Here is a 13,189-nt window from a genome sequence, read left to right as displayed (position 1 = left end):
TTCAATGCAAACATAGGATCATTGGCTGAATCATAATCAATAATAAATTCAGGCACTTCATTGTGCGGCTCCTCGTCCTCATGGACTACTTTTTCCTTTCCTTTTTCCTTATCAGAACTTGTTTATGAGAGCAATATTATTATCTCTATATTTAAAATCAATCCAAAATAGTAGTGAAGAATAAAACATAATAAAAAATATGCATTAACATATTTCTTGTATCTAATTTGTACAACAACAATGAGTTTTACCTATCAGGAAGAAGAACCACCATTACTGTGTGTATCATGTGGCTGTTGATCCATACTGTAGCCTTGCATCTCACAAAAAATCATTGAGACATGTTAAAAAACATGTGTTATTATTCTAAGTTAGCAAAAAAAATACAAATTTAATGGTGTGTTGGATTCTTTGATTGGAGTTGATTTTAAATGTGCATAGTATGTACCACCTTGCCCATGATAGTGGCTTTTTTTGTATCTATGCAATTCAAATTGTAATCTATAAGAATCTCTTCACCTCCACGCATTGATTTGATCACACATATAAATACATGATTTCCCTCGCACACCTCAAATATTCAATTAGGATGCCTCTTAGTTGACGCAAGTCATGTATTATTTATAAAACCTATAATATTCCCTTATGCTTTTGGCCTTTCATTAATGTATATAGCTACTATTTTACTTTGTTCACTAAATTTTTGTTCTATATAATTTTCCACAAGTGCATACCTACAAATACCTTTTTTTAATCTAACAATATGCATCTAACTACTATAATCATAGCAAGGTTTGACGTACTCTATTAATTCAACAAACTTTTTGTAAGAGACCTTTATGTCATCCATGGAAAATATGCCAAAACCATGTAATGAGGATGGTGCTATGTGATATATCCTCTCTCCAACACAAAGACGAAGTTCGTTCGGGACCCATTATTTCTATAGATGTTTGTACCTAAAGGGCACATCAAAATCTCCTTCACTCTCATCATCATAAAAACATGACCTCACTTGATCAATGAAAAATTTCATGTGCTTATTGAATTTATTTATGATATTTTGACCTTGATTCGATCTCCTTGATTTGGATCACATACTAAATATCTCACTTTCTTCTTCCATTCCTACATTTTCCTCACTCAAGGAAGATAAATCTGACAAATACCTATTCACTAGTACTAGCACTCCATGAAATAAGAGAGATAGGTGGAAATGGGAGAGATATTTTACAAATGGTAAAAGATATTAATCTCTATGGGGTGTACTGACTTATACCTGATGATCCATGAGACTGTGTGGGATTCTGATGAAAGGGCTTCGGGTTTCTACAATATTAAATCAATTATCTTATGTTAGCTAAAAAATTCATGATTCATATACTCTAAATTATATCGAATATTAGCATCACATATGAATTATAAATAGTAAAAGGTACATGAAAAGTTAATCAAATCAATCATTGATCTATCAAGAACTAAATATTGAATAGCATATGCATTGATCACATAACTGTCCATTTCATTATTCTCATTGATAATCAAACCCTCCTCAAGAAATCACCCCCCTATCATTGATATTATTCTTTATCCATCTCATCATCAGTCGTCATCATCATCACCACCCTCATCATTGTGATCAGTAGAAACATCATCATCATAATCAGTAGCAACATCATTTGCATCAGGAGCATCATCGACTAACTCTTGATCTTGGTATCTTCTTCTTCCATCACATTATACTTTATCAGACTTTCCCTTGGATTTTGTTTAACAATAAATGACCAACCCAATTTATGTGGAACCTCTAAGTAAAATACCTTCTCACATTGGCTTGGAAGAACATAGGGCTCATCCCCAACTAGGTCAAACAACCTTGTATTAATCATTGGAAATCCATTCTCATGCTCAATAATAGTTCTATTAGGATTATTTTGATTGAGTCGTAGTATGTACCATTTGATAATGGAGAGAACTAATTTCAAGGAATTAAAGTCACAACTAATTATATCAACCAAAATTCCATAGTATCAATTTTGAGATTCTCAACAATGTAAGTCATTTCTAGATGAAATATTGGTCACCTAGAAGACTGCACTTATCCCATAATCACAAGTTCTCTTTGTGTCATCTAAATATTTGATGCAAAATTTATAACCATTGTAAAAAATAGCCTTGTGGTGTTTCACCTACAATAATGTCAAACATGTACAAATTATTCCATCATGAGTTCAAAAACATACGGTTGATTAAGAAACTTATAAGTGCCTAGAGATCTCTTAAACCATATGCTAAATCTATTTTCTTTTGTGTAACATTAGGATCTCCATTATAATGAGCTTGTTTAGCCAATGAAGACACAGATTCTCATTTTAATCCATGACTAGAATTTTGACATCGTTCAATCCATCCCGTCATCTAATCTTTGATTGTTTGTAATAAACAAATGTATTACATCCCTGTCTTTAGCATCTGTACAAAGTTAAATAGATGACTTACAAAAGATTTATTTTGAAGATTAAGAATTAATTAACTACAATAACATCTCATAATTTATTACCTTTCACTTTCTTAAATCTACCATTCCCCATCAAGTACTCCCCTTCGAATTTCTTAGTTGAGTTAAGATCCCAAATGCAATCTATATGGGTCTTTGCTACAATATTAGGAAGATATTGAGTAACATACAACATAATCCGGTATGCCATACATCCCTCAATCATAAAAGCCTTAGGACATTCTCTTTGTCAAACCAAACCCTTCAAAAATTTCAAGTGACTCTCAACCATCCACATTGACCTAGGACGTATAGGTCCACATGACTCAATCTCCTCAACTTGGTCTATGAGGTACTGTTCTTGTGCATTGAAAAACTTGAAGGTGAACACTTTTGCATTTCACACATTACTAGAGGAATTCTTTTCTTCCAATGTTTAATATCTTCTTTATGGATTTCTTTAAATGAAAACCACCTACAAGGGATTCAAGACAGGAAAACATATAAATACAAGACTTTACAATATATTACTTGTTTGATATACTGAACAAATATCACCACTTACCTCATGTATTTTCCAATATCATATATCACTTTTTTGAAATTATTGTTGAAGTTGTTTGGGAGCAATAGGGGTAGCACATACTACAGCAATTGTGAACTGATCATTTCATTCTTTTCTAATGTAATACAATGAAAATTGAATGCACTTTACCAAATATATTATAAATATGAAAGATTGTGACTCACCTTGATGAAGGTATCCCAATCACACATTTTCAACCCTAGGCAAAATTCACTTTTCTTTGGTATGAGATTTCTTATATTCACAAAAAATCCTATAGGAAATCAATTTTTTGGTGTGACTTCTTTAATGGTATTACTTTGTTGCTCTTTTAATAACCAAGGAAGGGCACATGCATTAATCTGATCTCCATTTCTATTTAATTCAATGATATTTTTCATTGCATGATTGGAATCATGAATGTCACTATAAATTTTGGCAAGTTTTTCTTTGTCACACCTTCCATCCAATATTTTCACAATATCTCTATTACATTCTTTCCAATATGCATAGTATCAAAAAATGCACAATTTGTAGCTTCTTGTAGTAGGGCAACTTACTAAATTCTCTAGAATAACATTTTAGTCCCTTTGGAAGGTGGTCAGTACTGATTCCTTGATGACCTCAAATTCTATTATTCTCCAACTACCATAGGTGAGGTTTCATTCTTCATGGATTTGATGTACTCTCTTATGTTTTTTGTGGAGGAAGTGCCTATTCTCATCAAACGCCTACTTTCTTAAACTTTTGGAATGATAGGATTTCATCTTTGGACCACACATTGGACATGAAAATTTTCCATTTATTTGAAGACCTACAAGATAATGATACAATTGGATTAAATATGTTCATTTTTAGAATTAGTATTAATTTGTACAACTAGATTTCAACATAACATGCCACAAAAACGTGTCAACTCTAGGGCGTCACAAATTGTCCACACAAGCATTGCATGGAATTCAAATTGTTTTTGTCCAATTGGTCTCGAGATATCATACATAGTGAAACCATTCCATAACACCAACAACACATCAATAAGAGGCACAATATATACATTCATATGTTTCACTTGGTATTTACCTAGTTGAATGAACATCAGATAATTATTTTAGTCATTTCACTCCAAGATGTATAATTACATGTAGGTAACAATAAAATAATAAAATACTTGGAACAATCATTTCCAACATAATGTGCTCTCTCTTATTGACATCCATGGAGGAATGTTGTCATGCCCAAAACTTGAGGGCAAAAAAAAACACACACACAAAAAAAAAAATTTGACTTAATAATTAAACATGCCCTAGGTTTGAAAAGATTGATAATAGTTTTAGTACAGGTTCTTTACTTTATGTCTTAAGGTTATAAACATGAAGGCGATTATATCGTTAAGATTTTGAAGCTTAATCGATTAACACTTAGCTATATAACCATTTTAATAATGAAAGCATATATAAAAGGAAACAATACCAAACTAACATAATCGATGCTAATTAAAAAAAAATTATCTAACGTTTGATAAAAACAACTAAATTAATCTAAGAACCAAACTAACTAAATCTAATACGCACTGACTAAATATAAATCACTAATACATTAACACTAGTTAAAAGAAAACATTATAAAAGAATTATAGTTCTACAAGTTAAATGATGATAGAACCTATAATTCGGCATGGTACACAGTTTATAACAAAATTAACTTACCCTTTTAATTCTAATAAGATCACCATTCTATTAATGCCAAAATTAAAACTATATTATAGCTAAACTTAGAATATACATATATCTACAAATATCAACTAATTAAAATCTAAACTATATTACATTAAAACCAATGTAATAGTAAGCTAACTAAGTTTCTTAACAAATTAAGGTTACATATGAAACTAACTATGAGGAAATATTAATAAGGAACTAAAAATTAATTAATTAAACTTTAAACAACAACAAAAAAAAAACTCTCAACAATACTAACCTAGCTAACTAACCTACTAACTCCCTACAATCTAACCCTAGCCCAAACTACCACCCTACACTCCCATGGGCAGCGCTTCCCAAGCGCTGTCCTTGGGACAGCGCTCTACCCAACACAACAAAGCGCAGGCCTAAGGCTTAAATTCATGCGCAAGCATCACCCAAAAAAGGTGGTGATCAAACCAAGTGGGGGGGAAGAAGGTAAGAAGGAAAAGATTTAAACATGTTTTAAAACAACACAACCTCCTTCCTTCATAAGGTGAGTGCTCAAAAAGAGAGGGGGGGTAGATGGAAGATGGGATGTGGGGACAGTATGATGTCACCCTCCCACAAGCAAAAAAAAACTTGACCAAACAAATTCCATTTTAAAACCTATTCAACTGACGTCCAAGATGGAGAGTTGGTTTAAAACATAAAGTCATAAAGTTTATTAGGTGGTAAGTAGATATTTAGGATGTTAGGAAATAGCATAGTATTACTTTAGTTACTCATAATTAATTTATTGATTATGAATTAAATTTGAAATAAGGGAATCGGAATGGAATATTCTCTGTTCAACAAGAGAATAGATTTTTCCCCCATACAATTTCCAGCATCCTGTAGGTGGATATTTGACAATTTGTCTTCTCTCTCTTTCTTGAAACTCATTGTACATTTCTTTGCAACTATATTACAACAATAGGTGTATGCATTGTCTTATAAATTTCTGATTTATTATTTCCATGAACCTCAAACGGCCATGCAATTCAATGAAACCAAAGTTACCTCGTATATTCATATTTATCTATCTATTGTAACTGATGGAGCACATAATTTGAATAACATAGTGACAAAACTAGTCTTATGGCAATTTGAGAAAATAAGAGATCAAAATGATATTTCTCTATTCGTTTAGATGAGAGTATCAAGACACACCAAGTTCTTTCCTCTATCATTTTGCAGATTTAAGTTGGATATCTTGACATAATTCTTTCCTTCATGCTCTTGCAATTTCACTTTCAACACAACCTTACATAAACTAAATCATTTCAAACTTGATAAAGACACCATACATTTACATGGATTAGCAACATCTCTCTCTACAGTCCATATGAATAGAGGCATCACCACACATCACAAATTGAATCTTGTATAATTGAACATCACTGTTGCATCTTATCTTTGATACACATTCATATGACAACATAGAATACGAAAATTTAAGAGAAGTAAATTTACTCAATCACTTATTTTATTATCACCCTGATTCAAGGCTCAGCCGGGAAAGAATCAGGAAGAAAACCCGGCTTCGTTGCCATACATACTAAGGTTTAAAAAATATATATATAATTTACAATAGGATCTCAATCCCCAATTTTCAATAATTTTCTCAATTTTTCTTCATGATCAAATCAAGGAATATGTAATGTTTTCTGAATCTCTTCTCAAGAACCATGGAGGAAACCAATATTGATCGAGTGACAACCAAGCAGAACCAAAAGAACATCAAGCATGCATAATCATACATGGTTTACACAATAAGATTCACAGTGAATCAAGACTAGGGAGAGGTGGATTCTTCCAACTGGAGAAGTCAAGCACAACACCAATTCAGATGCCCAATCGGGGCCAATAACCAAGAACTTCCGTTCTTCCATTTAAACTTGCCATACTCATACCAAGTTTGTGCTGACGGGTAGGGGCCCATAACACCCTACCCTTTATCCCTCTTCTCATCCTGAGAAGAGACTCTACACAGGTTGGAGTCCAACTAAATAGACCTCTCCCAAAATTGGTCACTTCTGCCCTCTCCTAGGGTGAGTAATACCAAAACACCCATGCAAGAAAACTCAAAATTTCAAACACAAACAAGAAGGAAAACAACCAAAATAACAAGGTTTACAAATCTTCCCAACATACCCACAACCATATAATAGTAAAAAAACAACAAGGTAACAAGAACATGAAATAAAACATAAAAACTGAATAAGGGAGATGGGAGCTTCCTACCTTCACAAAGAGGTAATGGCAATGAACCAATTGAGTAGAGTATCCCTCCTTCCTTCAAGCTTCAAGAAATCTTCTCTAAATGTAGAGATTGGGTAACCAACCCACTAGACCAAGGAAGGCCTCTAAATAAGCCTCCAACTCAACCACCCAAAAGGAGCAATAACTATTTCCACCCACTAGCCACACTAGAAACTCCTAACTCAACCTACACCATGGTTAAACCCTAAGAGGAGGTGGAGTAAGACAACTCATGACAACCACTTGCAATTTTCGCACAAAGGCAAAAAGGGACTTTTTGAGTGCCCTCAAAAGTCAAAGCTAGGGGCTTAGGGGTTGGAAAAGACCCCTAACCCATACCCACACCCATAGGTTAGAAAAAAAACATGTTTTAAAGCCTTAGGGAAGAGGTTAGAGACAAAATAAAATCTAGAAATAAAATAGGTCCATCTAACAACTCTAACTAGCAAATCAAGCACATAAACATTTTATGAGTGTCAAGCGACATTGAAAGAACACAATTACGAACAATAGGGTTTCCAATTTTTTTGCACATGGAGATTAGTTTTGTTCCTCCGTAGGGTTCCTTGGCTAAATATCTGCACACTCATTGCACCCATCAGTAGTCCCGTAAAATCACATGTATATAAACGTATATGTATCAGAAATTTTCATAATTTAAAACATAAATCAATAAAGTTTCTTCATCCTTTATAATTATTAACCATTTGAAATATCTTAAATCACATCTCAATCCTACATCTACTGATTTCGTCAACATACATATACATGAACATTAAATGACAATCATCAAATATATCTGGAAATAACATCACACAACATGAAATAATAAAATATGTTCTAAGCATCAGATAATGTCTCGACATCTCGAGTCGTGAATAACAAAATAAGGGTAATGTATCACTATGCTACGATGGGTCAGGGCGAGGCCTCACAAATGTTATTGTTGATAACAAAAATAGTCCACATTGAGTAAATGGATCCCATCTCTCCATATGGATTGGCACTATCAGTTGCTAAAGAAAGCCTCAGATTTTGAGGTTCTTCTTTAAAGTATGGCCACTTTTCCTGTATGTCCATAAATGTTGAACCATCAATAGGAATTTGAATAATGTCATCTCAACTTCTATTATGTGCATTGTAATCCATAAATTGTGCCAAGCTACTGCACCTAAATAATCATTTAAGATGTGGAATAATGGGCATGTAATGGAAAACCTTACAAGGCACCTTTTTTGTCACTTGATCATCTCAATATCTACTCATATGGCATTCGGTGTATTCTATTGCATTTTTGGGTTCTTTATAACAAATTACATGATCTTTAGAACAAGCATCCATTGATTGATACTTCATTCTAATATGTTTCATAGTGGCACATTTTTCTTAGTACGAGTGAGGGAGAACATTTGGTGGTGGTAAAAAATAGCCACCTATCAATCTACAGTAAAAAATATTAGCCATTAGCATAAAAAATCTTAATGGTACATATTTCACATTTTAAAGACTATAATGATGTATATCACAAACCTTAGCATACGTGACATTGTTATGTTGGATAAACCATTCATAACCTTCAAATTCATCAACAAAAATACAACAGAGAGAATAATTGATTGTGATCCTTCGTAAAGGGCCATGTTCACCTTCTCAAGTAGAGGTATATCATGTACAAACTCAATGTCATCCTCATTATAATCACTGTCATCGTCATCAACAGCAGCAACAACAACACCAATACCAAATGTGTCATGGATAAATGCATTCATACCATTATCTTCAAATGTGTTTTATGTTGCATGATCATCATCTTCCATGGGATAATTATCTTCTCCTTCCATACTCACAGCTCCATGTTCCTTCTATATGTGTTGGTCCATATCACGTACTACCCTAGTGAGATCGACCTATATAAAAATGATGATAATCAAACCCTTGTTCTATGGTTCCTATGTATATTAATTGTGAAAACAATATAAACAAAAACTTAGTAATGGATGATAATCAAACCTCCCTTTAGTGTGACGATTCTGCCTACAATGTCTTTTAGTTGTTTTCATTTTGATTCTTCTTGTCTTTAAGCCATTACAATGCTTTCAAGGACAATAACATTTTTCATCACCTACTTTTTGAAAGTTAGACAACAATCTAGCGATTGTCTCCCTATTTTGATCAAACTCCCTTGTATTATCTAACATGATCCTTCTTCATGGGACTAACTTATTCATGTACCCTTATTGAGTTGATTGTACTTAATGTTATATCTACACATGGTTTTGAAATAAAAATTTGGTGTAATTAATGTGTATATCTGCAAAAATATTAGACATGTTGTACTTAATGTATATATTTGAACATATGGTTTTGAAAGAGATATTTGGTGTAATTAATGTGTATATCTACAAAATATTGGACATTTTGTACTTAATGTTTATATCTACACATATGGTTTTGAAAGAAACATTTGGTGTAATTAATATATATATCTATAAAAATATAGGACAATCTACACATGTTGTTTTGAAAGAAATATTTGGTGTAATTAATATGTATATCTGCAAAAATATTGGACACGTTGTACTTAATGTTGCTGAAAATGGATTGATACAAGTATGAAAATGTGTTTCAATCATTTTTTTGTCACTAATGTCAAACCTACTACTTACTGGTAAGACAATTGCTTAGATGATTTGAGTAACATCATTTGTTTGATTGATAAAGAGGATTTGATCAAATGAGGTAACAATAACACCTAGAAGAAAGGTCAAGTTATGACATGGAAAATGAGTAGAAGGATCAATTAAGATGGTGACATTATAGTGCATTGATTATCTACTTAAGGTTGCAAAGGATGGATACACTGGTTAAGTTCAGAAGAACAAGTTAAACAAATTGTGTCTGCCAAGCTTAACAATTTTTATAGTAGGTGCCGAGCGAAGTTAGTATAAGTTGAGTAAATTTTAGTTGATACTAAGCACTAGTAAACTTTATTTCATGACAAGTGTTTTGATAGTGGATGCCAAGTAACATAGTATGTGTCAAGCATCAAAAGAAAGTTAATGCCGAGTTTCAACATTATGAGGAAGATCATGAATTTGATGAATATAAGCTGAAAATTTTGATTTCTTGGATTGTGTGAACCATGTGGAAGATAAGCTTGATGAGTTGGTGGCATAGAATTCAAGATGAACAATTTTGAGGCAAATTCAAAAAGGATTGAAGGAGAAGTTTCTAGAAGAGAATAAAGTGCAAAGATGGGTAGACTCATTAAATCCTACCTAATCCAACCTAACCCTAAAATGGATGATGGAGGTTGAATGAAAAAATATCTTAATTTTCTATTTATAGAGATGGTTGGTCAGAAGCAAAGGTTGTCATGTGCAAGAACCTAAGAAAGATAAGGAGTCTAGGGTATTGCTTCATTTAGTGACCTAAGAGAAGAGACTGCTATTGGAAAGCAAAGCAAGAAGGCTTAAGGGTATGGATGTTTGAAGGGTGACCAAGCTATTAGAGCTAAAGTATGTTAAAGCCAAGTAGAATGGAGGATTGAAAATAGAGATATGTAATCTGAAAGTGTCTTGTAAGTTGTTATTAGATCAAGCCTTACTGTTAATTTCTAATTGTTGTACTAGTCTAGGGTAAATTTATTAGATTAAGGTTGACCTAACAGTCATTTGTAAATTCTTTAACTAGGTCACATTCCAAGTGAATGATCTAAGGTCCTCTAACAAGGCTCACTCCTAACAAGGTGATTGAAATCTTCTAACCAAGGCACATTTAACAGTGTGCATTATAACCTTTAACATGGTTGGCTTGTCATAGGGCATCACTTCATAAGAGCGAGAATGAGTAGCATGTTACTAGTGGTTTTTCCCAAGTAAGGTTTCCATGTTAAATTATTGTGTCAAATGTGTTATTGAATCTGTTATGTTTCATGCTAACATTTTTGCAAAGTTGATTTGATAGTAACCTATAAGTTTAAGTGATTGTATGATCTAATGGATGCATGCATGATGAAAAATTTTTATGGATATGGGTTTACTAAGTTGTGAAAAAAATTGTTTGTACATATGGACCTTGGATAACTGATTCACCCCCCTCAGTTATTCTAAATAATTCCAACAATTGGTATCAAAGCCATCTGCTTAAGAGGACTAGTTTGAAGGTACTAGAAGCAAAAAGATCAAGATGTTAAAAAGAGAGGTACTGAATCTTAATAGAGATAACTTTCCTACATGGAAAATTCTAATGAAGATATCATACACAATCTACCATTTCTATTCAGCATGTCAATCCTACTGGAGTCCTAACTGTTGAAGATCTAAAAAAGAAGAAAGAACACAACCAGGCAATGTTGGAGATTTCCTCTACCCTAAGTTATGATGAGTTTGATGATATCAAGCATTGTAACAATGCAAAGAAAATGTGGGATGCTCTACACATCATCTATGGAGATGATACAAATGTTTTGAGAGCCAATTCCAAAAGTCTTAGAGGTAAGTTTGATGATATGAGAATGTTAGAAGGTGTGAACATTGCTCAATATTGCTTTAAGATAAAGGATGTCATTAATGCAATAAGGGGATCTACTGGTAAGATAGATGATGAGATTATACTAAGAAAAGTTTTGAGAACACTGCTACCCATTTATGCTATTAAGTTTCTGCAATACAAGAATTGAGATGTGTACCAAGTTCTAATCTAACTCTTGAATGTCTGGTAGGTAGGCTCACTACTTTTGAACTATCTAATTTTGATAACTTCAAATCTAACAATGTTGAATATGCTTTCAAAGCCAATCTACCATTGAAAGAACCTAATGAGGAGAAGAAGAAAAAGGTAAAATATGTTTCCAATGACAGTGATTCAGATGAGGAGGATGTAGAACAACTTGAAGCACTACCGCAAGGAGATTTAATAGAGGTAAAGGCAAGTTCAAAGTTAAGTTACCTATCATGTGTTTCAATTGCAATGAGTTTTATCATATTGCTACTAGATGTCTAGAGAAGAAAAATTATAGAGTTGTAGACAAGTACAAAAGTAGAAGAGATGAAGACAACAAAGATTACAAAGATAAAGGCAAGAAGTCTTGCTACATTGCTAAAGAGTAGACAAAAGATGGATCTGATGATTATGATGATGAAGTGGTGTATGTTGCAATGAAGGATGAATCTAATGAGGATGAGGCAATTACACTAGTGTCTTGTGTGGACAAGATTGATAGATGGATCATTGATAGTGGGTGTTCACATCACATGACTAGAGATAAAAGTAAGTTCATTACCTTGAATTATTATAATGGAAATAGTGTAAGGTTGATGCACCCTATCTGATAAAAGAAAAAGATTCTATCAAACTCATAGAAAAGATTTTATGTGATAATGCTTATTATGTTGAAGGATTTAACTATAATTTGTAGAGTGTGTTACAACTAAATAGTTTAGGTTGTAAAGTTGAGTTTGAGAACAAGATTGCTAGGATATATGATACTGATGGAAAACTAATTGGAAAAGGTGATCAAACTAGAGGTAATCTATTCTACCTTAATATAGAGGATGCTACTTATTTATTTGTAGAATTTGATGTTGTGTGGCTATGGAATAAGAGGTTATGTCATGTTAATTTTGATAATTTGGTCAATATTAGTAACATGAGAAGAGTTAGAGGTTTTCCTAAGTTGAAGAAAACTGACAATATAGTTTGTAAACAATGTCAGTTAGGCAAGATGACAAAGTCAAGTTTTAATAGTAAGACTCATACCTCTAAAAGAATATTAGAGATTGTTCATACTGACTTGTGTGGACCAATTGATGTGCAAAGCTACAAAAGAGATAAATATATTATGCTATTTCTTGTTGATTATTCTAGAATGATGATAGTTATATTTCTAAAATAGAAATCTGATGCTTTCTGAATGTTTAAGTGGTACTTAACAAGAGTTAAGAAGGAAACAAGTAAAAGTCTTAAATGTTTAAGATTTGACAGTGGAGGAGAATTTACATCAAATGAGTTTGAGAATTTTTTAATGATAGAGGAATCAAAAGACATACATCTACTCCTAGGATCCCTCCACAAAATAGAATTGTTGAAAGGAGAAATAGATCTGTAGTGGATTGTGCAAGGACACTCATGATGGAGAAAAAT

The sequence above is a fragment of the Cupressus sempervirens genome, chromosome 2 (assembly GCF_028749045.1).
Source record: "Cupressus sempervirens isolate cs-2001-9-10 chromosome 2, ASM2874904v1, whole genome shotgun sequence".
NCBI lineage: Eukaryota > Viridiplantae > Streptophyta > Pinopsida > Cupressales > Cupressaceae > Cupressus > Cupressus sempervirens.
Note: the sequence above shows the minus strand (reverse complement) of the source record.